This window comes from Apostichopus japonicus, chromosome 4, assembly GCF_037975245.1.
Source record: "Apostichopus japonicus isolate 1M-3 chromosome 4, ASM3797524v1, whole genome shotgun sequence".
Lineage (NCBI taxonomy): Eukaryota > Metazoa > Echinodermata > Holothuroidea > Aspidochirotida > Stichopodidae > Apostichopus > Apostichopus japonicus.
The window spans coordinates 5,714,993-5,723,248 of NC_092564.1; positions in this window are offsets into that span (position 1 = coordinate 5,714,993).

Here is an 8,256-nt window from a genome sequence, read left to right on the forward strand (position 1 = left end):
CTGTTGAATATTACCCAAACTGACATTTTACATTGCAAGAATATGGCTAGTAGTAGCTACTGCTATCCAGAGACTGATAGCGATGTGAACGTTTTTATATTGTGGAAGGGGAGCATGATCAAAGCTGGTAAAAATGCTGAAGTAACAGCGTGGATCCTAAAAGAATACAACACAAGAGACAAGAAGGTGTACGGTGAATTAAAATATGTCAACGGTAATGCTCCCAAGGCACCCTTAGCTCTCCACTGCGAGCAGACAGGTAATGGTTGCTTCGAAATACATCTTTGTGATGACCTTGGGAATATAACCACCTACAGCAGAGGGCCTTACTATCATCAAGTATTACACTATAGCATGATTTAAATATACATGTAGGCCTTACAGTGGGTTAATTGATGCATATGTTAGGCTACTAGCATGGGCGTGATATGATTCTCATAAAGTTTACTCCCTCAGTATTGATACCTACTATAAACATGGGACAAGATTTCTTAAAGTAAGTTAACTTTGCTTCCGTAATTGACACTTCTAGTCAAAAGTTCTGTGTGTTGCCGGTTGGCACTAGCTTGTCGGCCTAAAAACACAGCATCTCCATTAAGACCACTGAGATAGGAGATACTGAAAAGTACCTACCTTTAAGTACTTTTAAGTATTTAGGTTTCTTTTGTCGTTAATTTTCACAGGTTTATTAAAGTTTATACGGTTCCATGAAAACCATTTCAGTGTGAGATCAACTTTAAATCCCTGGAGACTGGCACAATTTTGCATATCCTCCCCTTATATAGAAACCAAAGTTTCTTACCCCTCCCGTTAGGCCCCTCCCATTAGACCACTCTCATTTATCTGTACATGTTTACTAACTTGAATTCCCTGGCTTTTCAAATGGAGGAATATTGGCTCTGCTCACCTTACAATTTCTCCTTTCCGTTCTTCCATTCTTTTTGTCATGTAAATATCGCACAAAAATGCTGTCATATTCAAAACACTGTTGTCATAATGCAAAATGCGCTTTAATTGTATTCATCGAAAAACGTAGAACTGTCATGTCATGATGACGAGTTACCAAGCAGTTGAAAGTAAATGCATCCCTCTTTTATAATGGTTTAAACCAGTTGAGTCATTAGTAACTGTACATCAAGTCAAACCGTAGTTTAGTTCCATTTCATTCATAGCTTGGCAGACCTGTTTACAAAATTCTCCGAGAAAGATTGCCATGTACAATGGAACATATCGTCAATCTATAATAAATTTTTTTGTCATTTATTTTACTTAATAATTTCTATTATGTTTTGCTTAAAAGAAAATCATTCCACAGGGCGATTGTATTTTGATATGCAAAGTTGATAAGCATCTATAGCGTGTATAACATTTATTACATGTTAGGAAATTGTGTATATCGTGTAATATTTCTGGACTACTGTAGGTAGTTTACTGTATGTTATATAATTTGTAACATATTTATACAAAAACTTTCATTTCGTTAGTTTTGACCGCAAATTGTTCCGTGAATAAGACTGATACCCAGTTATATCCAACTATATACATTTTCTAGTATGCTCAGTTAGTGCTTGCTTGTATATATCAGAGCCTTATATAAGGCTCTGGTATATATATGCAGACAGCTCCCTCAGTTTACAAGAGAGAGAATGAATAAATGGTGAACATGAGAACTAGCCATTCTCCGCAGTGACATTATAACTAGCCCAACTATACACATTTTCTAGTATGTTTGGTGAGTGTTTGCTTGTATATAAAGGGGATATTGTGTATCATCATTCATTAACAAGGTATTATACTCTTCTAGAACGATTAAAATCTCGCTCATTTCCTTTCAAGTACGGTACGTAAATACAGGAATATACTCTCAAAAGACACAACTTTGCATAAACGTGTAATTGTTATTAGCTTTCGGTTATACCAACGCGATGAGTATTTGAAGCATCTGTCTTCATATATTTGGGATGCACTTATACGTATTTGTTGCAAACTAATACTTTATGGTATACCTATAAGGGAACTTTCACATATTAAGTTTGATATCGATTCAAGCGTAACGAGGACTATTTGCGAGATATTGACTTGAAACCCTATATAGTAATATACTGGTTCATGATTTTCCAAGTACTAAGAAAATATTTACATATGAATTTTAGTGTAAAGATAACACTATTTGGTAAACAGTTAATGAAAGGTCAACAAGAAGGATGTGTTATATAATTCAGTAAAAAAGATACTCCTTATTTGTCAATTATGAGTCATATCTTATTTCTCTGTTTTTGTCTAATAATTATATTAATGATATAAATACATATATTTATATATATATATATTTATATATATATATATATATATATATATATAAGTATATATATATATAAGTATATATATATATATATGTGTGTGTGTGAATATATATAAGTATATATGTACAGTTTCCTTTTGTGTTTGAGCACTTCTGTGAACTAACTCTTGGTGCATGGGCGTCCGCAGTTGGGGTGGGAAGTATGGGGCGGGCAGGAGTGGTTGAAATTGTACACAAATAATAGTTAAGAAAACCTTATTCTCCTAAGCTTGAAGTAGGATGAACGATATTTATTATCCGGGGCGAATCCATGATTTTCTAACCCGGGGGGCGCAAATTACTATCTAAGCGGAGCGCCACCATTGGTTGGCGCGCAGCGTACAAGAAAATTTCTGGTTTTGATACCACCCAGATCACCGGAAATGGCACTTCTTGGGCTTGAAAATGACCAACCAGATGTACACTTTTGCCTGAGAACCAAGTTTTTCCCAATAGTTTTTTTTTTCATCCATAAACTTTTTGAAGATTTTTTTCAGTAACAAATCATGTTCGACCTCATCGCATGTCCTGTGGATCATTGCTTTTGTAGGTGATTCTACGTCGCGGCCCACAATACCCGACAGCCCGACTTTTCAAGGTTTTCAGCCCATTATTTGTTCAGAATTTGAAAATTCACTTCAAAATATACCCATAATGTTGCAAAAAAGTCATCTATGGACAACCAATATAGAAAAACCTCCTTCAACCCCTTACAGACCGGTCAAAATTACACGAGAGGGAAGTATGATGAAGAATGTTGGTAAGGAAATTTTCGAAAATTCAGACACAGTTAACTTATTGGTGTACAAATATTAAACCCTCTTATAACGGCTAATATAAAACTTGGTTGACGGAAATGAAATAATACCAGATATTTCCGACCGAACACTACACACATAGGCGTGGGAGGCGGGGTGGGGGGTTCCTACTGAAAGAAAAATAAATTGCAATGATGTATAGCTAAAGGAAATGAAAAAATATCTCCTTGATAATTAAAATAAACTTCTAAGCTTGGTCGACTAATTCGCCACTACTAATGTAAAAGAGAATTTGACATAATTGGACCTCCATGCTTTTTCTCCATCTACATAAGACATTTCGTTGTTTACATTAGCATCCCGCGGTATACTGCGCAATTTCCACGGACCGTATACGATACACGATGATATGCGATGTAATAACCGATGCTTGCTTATATGATATTGACATTAAGTTGTTGAACGCGCGCGGAGCGCGCGAAAAAAAAATAGGTTATATTTATCGGGCAAGTCGTTACAGCCCCCCAAATCAAATTGGTTTCCTATGAATACACACATCGACAGTTTTGAGGCTGTTCATCCTGGAACCGCCATTTTCATGCTCACTGATATGATGTGATATCTGCTGTTTGCTTTACAAATTCGAACAGGTGCGCAGCGAATAATTTGCCAAGGGAGCAGTGGCGTAGCTAGGATTTTTTGAGTGGGGGGGCCAGTTCTTTCTTGTGGGGGGGCCGGGTTACTGTCTGAGCGGAACGCCACCTTGGTTGGCGCGGAGCGTACAGAGAAAATTTGAGATTTCAGCACCCCCCAGATCGCAGGAGATGGCACCTGTGAGGCAAAATAGCAACCAAAAAGATGTGCAACTTTGGTGACAGAAATGAAAAAAAAAAAAAAATTCTCTTTCATGCTGACTGGCCTTGCCAACTCAGCCAGACTTTTAACTTGAGTGAAGTTGACATCAAAGGCGTACGGGACCATTTCAGTTTGGGGGGGCAGAACTTTTTGTGCCCGAAAGTTCCCGTGACACTATCTAAGCGGAGCGCCACCATCGGTTGGCGCGTAGCGAACAAGAAAATTTTTCGCACACAATGCCTCTCAGATTGCCGGAAACGGCACTTCTGAGGCCTTGCAAGTTGCATCTAAACATTCTTTATTTTATAATCTCACGTTTTAGAAATTTACAGTTCCCCAAAAATTTGGTAAATTAGAAGAAGAAAAAATGGTAACATCACTTTAAAGGGGGAAAATGGGACAGTATATTTTTTAAGCTGCTATATTTAGTTACCTTATTTATTATTTTAACACAGTACTCAGCTACCTCCAGAAAAAACATTGTTCAACGACACGTAGGCGGGATAATGTTGCTGTGTCGGGTTAGACTGCAATTTGTCTCACAAAAAAGTATAAAATATAACAAAGAATATGATAAACCTGTACTTCTAGGCTTGTAGACACTCCCCCCCCCCCACCATCCATGAAAAAGAAAATGTTTCTTTTATACACTCATGTCGGGGATATCCAGGTCAAGGGCGGCGGAAGCACTTTCAATCTGGGGGGGGGGGCACCGACATCAAAGGGCACTTTGCAGAAATTCGATTGGAATGATGCAGCGTTATATTCAGTACCCTTTATAACTCTTATTGTATTATCTTATTTGTGTATACACATCACTCCATCAACGTCCCCCCCCCCTCAAGGAAAATATGCATACTAAATGCATACTATATGAGAAAAAATATATATATATATATATATATTTTTTCTCCTCTTAGGCTGCCCGAATTTTTCAGGACTTTTGCCCGAATTTCTTGTCCTCTGGAAATTTAGGGGGCTGTCTCCCCCCCCCCCCCTGCACCCCCCGCCTCGTACGCCTATGTTTGGCATCATTTGTTGTTTCAAGGTGTCAAGGCCTTTCTCTCAACTCAAACCCCTGTGGGCTACCGGTAGGTTTGCAGGAAATGCCCACATGTGGACTTAAATAGCATTAGAGGAAGGGGATGGAAGACTAACACGCATCGATGTTTCGGTAATGGTCCACATTGGTGGCTCGGTGCTAATTAGGCCATTTATTGGGTTTCTTGAGGCAGCTGTCATCAGAATCTGGGTTTTTGTGCCAATCGATGACCGATAACATGTATTGGTAGATATCGATATCGCGCAGCACATGCACAAGGTTCGTGGTGTATGGTCGCAACCGTCGCATCGACCATTGCCATGCCATGCTGTATGACCATTCTCATGATTACTACAGATATTGTATTATTCTTATTCTGCCAGATGCAAACGAGAAAATTGTGTAACTCTATTTCCCAAATTATTGAACAAAAAATATTAGTGAATCCCACTGATGAGTTTTTTTTTACCAATTTTTTTTTTACAATTTTTCTTACCCCATTCCCAGTGGGGGGGCCAGTGGGGGGGCAGCCGATTTCATGGGGGGCACCGGCCCCCCCAGGCCCCCCCGTAGCTACGCCACTGCAAGGGAGGGGCGAAGCCTGTAGGCAAACTATCTAAGCATAGCGCCACCACGAGTTAGCGCGAAGCGTACAAGAAAATTTTGGCCGAAAATGCCTCCCAGATCACTGGAAACGACACTTCCCATGCCTTGTTAGTTGCATCTAAGCATTTTCTATTTTGAAATTACTAGCGATATCATAAAAAAAAATATGCTCGGGGGGGGGGCGGTCGCCCCCTTCCCGAAATGCGTCATGTTCCCCGACGACTCGGTCGAGTTCAAGACCAGCCACAGTTGGTTTCATAGCACAATTGTTTAAGGCGTCCATACACACACAGGCGTTATGATAGACCATATATAGTATTTATATAGATACATTAGTGAGAGAGGAAAAATGGAAACGTCAAAATGGAGTTGTCGCTGTAAGAGGTAGGGTGAGGCGCACGCCCCTTCCGAAGTCCTCGATCCGTCACTGGCTACCCGGCCATGTGTATATAATAGGGATCAGCGCTGTAATGATGTCACTGTTCCTCTTTCTCTTCCCGGTGTCTTGGCAGTTTTCTTTTACTCCCTCCTTTTCTCCGTTTTCTCCCTTTCTTCTTTTTCTTTTCCCTTCCTTCCTCTCCTCCTCCTCTTTTCCCCCTCTTTTTTCCCTTTTTCTTCTCTTTTTTTCTCTCTCCTCTTTTTCTTACCCGGGGGGCGCGCGCCCCCAACGCCCCCCTGGATACGCGCCTGCATATTGTAATTGCTTTAAATAAGCAATACAGTACTGCAGGGTCTGGGTTTTTGAAGCTTTGCGGTTTTCATCATTTCCAAACTTACTAGTATCCGCTAAAAAGCAGGCTTCTAAATTGGTGGTATAGCCATACGTAAATTTTAGTCAGTAGAAAGTCAAAGAGTTGTGTATCTTCCTGTCTATATTATTTTGGACTTGGTACATTTCATTTGAGGGGCACCTAGGCCAAGCACCGAACATTTTTATTTTTTAGTGTGTGTGTGTATAGGGGGAAGGGGGAAGGTGGGTAGGCAGAACCACTATACGCTATGACTTAGAACTTATCGTTTAGAACCTTCTAATTTCACTAAAATACTAAGATTTTACCTCATTTTCACCTATAAACCATGATTTAATATCCTGTGTCATAATTGGAGGTATTTCCCATTCAAAAGAATTTAGACTGCCTCTATGTACCAGAAAAAAAAATAATAACAAAAGATTATAAAATTCCCTCGGTATTGATGTAAAACTCGATATGATTGGACCGTCCTTTTACTGTCCACTGAAAACCCTTGTAGGACTCGCACAATCTCGAATTACGTACCTTTTTCGTTTCCAGTGCAATGTCAACAATTATATTGGCAAGTCGACGCACAACGGGTTTCAAGCTGCCCTCTAACTATGAGTATTCAACCCAACTAAAACAATGACAATACAGAATAATTAAAAATAAATTGAAATTTCTATGTATATTTTGTTACAAAATAATTTTCCTTTTGGGACAACAGCAATTTTTTTTCGGAGTTTGGTTGCAGTTCAGCACAGTCAATGTGAGTTATGAAGGGGATCACTGCATACCACTGTAGTTCATAATGGTCCAACATCATATATTATATTATGTCAAGTAAATGTGAAATTGTGATTTATTTATTGATTAAATAGAGCAGTCAATAACAGTTTGTGCAGATTCACTTTTTGTGCACTTCATTCGAGTTTTCACTTTACACTGAGCCTCATGCAGCAACACAAAACCCATAAAGAAACATTGGAATAACCCAGTCACATGTTTACCTTAATCCCGAAAATTGCTTATCGGAACGTGACTTAATCTATATACATGGAGCTATAAAAAAAGGGCGTTTTGGGAGGTGAAAGAATTCAAATATGCCCGTCTAGCCTACCTCCCTAATCCGCATGCATTAATAGTATCAATTGCATAGCATGCGTTAACACACCTACCTCCCTTGTCTTCTTTTCTTACAAATCTTACCTTTACTTCTTTTATGGACAAATAAAGAAGTTCAACTAGCCTACTGTGACAAACCAGTCGTTTCATATTTTACAACTTTCCTTTCAGTTTCCTCTGCACTGATAATGGCGCACTTTTAACAAATCACGCTCTTATTGACATAATCCAGCAAGTTATACGTAAGTTATGTGGCGCTATACCATTTCTGTGGTTCTGCCCAGAGCCTCATAAGGATCTGGTTCAGCCTATACATGGCTACCCAGTATACTCGACTGTTTTGATGGATCCATTTACGCCACCGAAGTAGCAAAGATACTAAAACTATGGATTGACGAATAAAAGAAAACCAATTAAGTCGCCATTAAGATGAAAGTTACCAAAATATGGTGTCCAATCGCACTTTCGACACTTCATCATTACCTTCATGTGCAGATAAATAGATGATTGGATGGACGAAGGGATCGATAGATAGATGGATGGACGAACGGATGGATGGATAGATGTCGATAGATAAATAGATAGCTATAGATATATGGATGAATAGACCTAAAACACTAATTACTTTCACCCTCATGCTTATTATAAGGTTTGGAGCACTAAAATATTTGTAGCGATCTCTACAGCAATCTGTTTGATCTAAAGTTTAGTCACCTTTACATACATGACCAAAGTGCAATGTTGACTTTACCATTGTTCTAATCTTGATGTCTAATTATTCATTCATAATGGGAA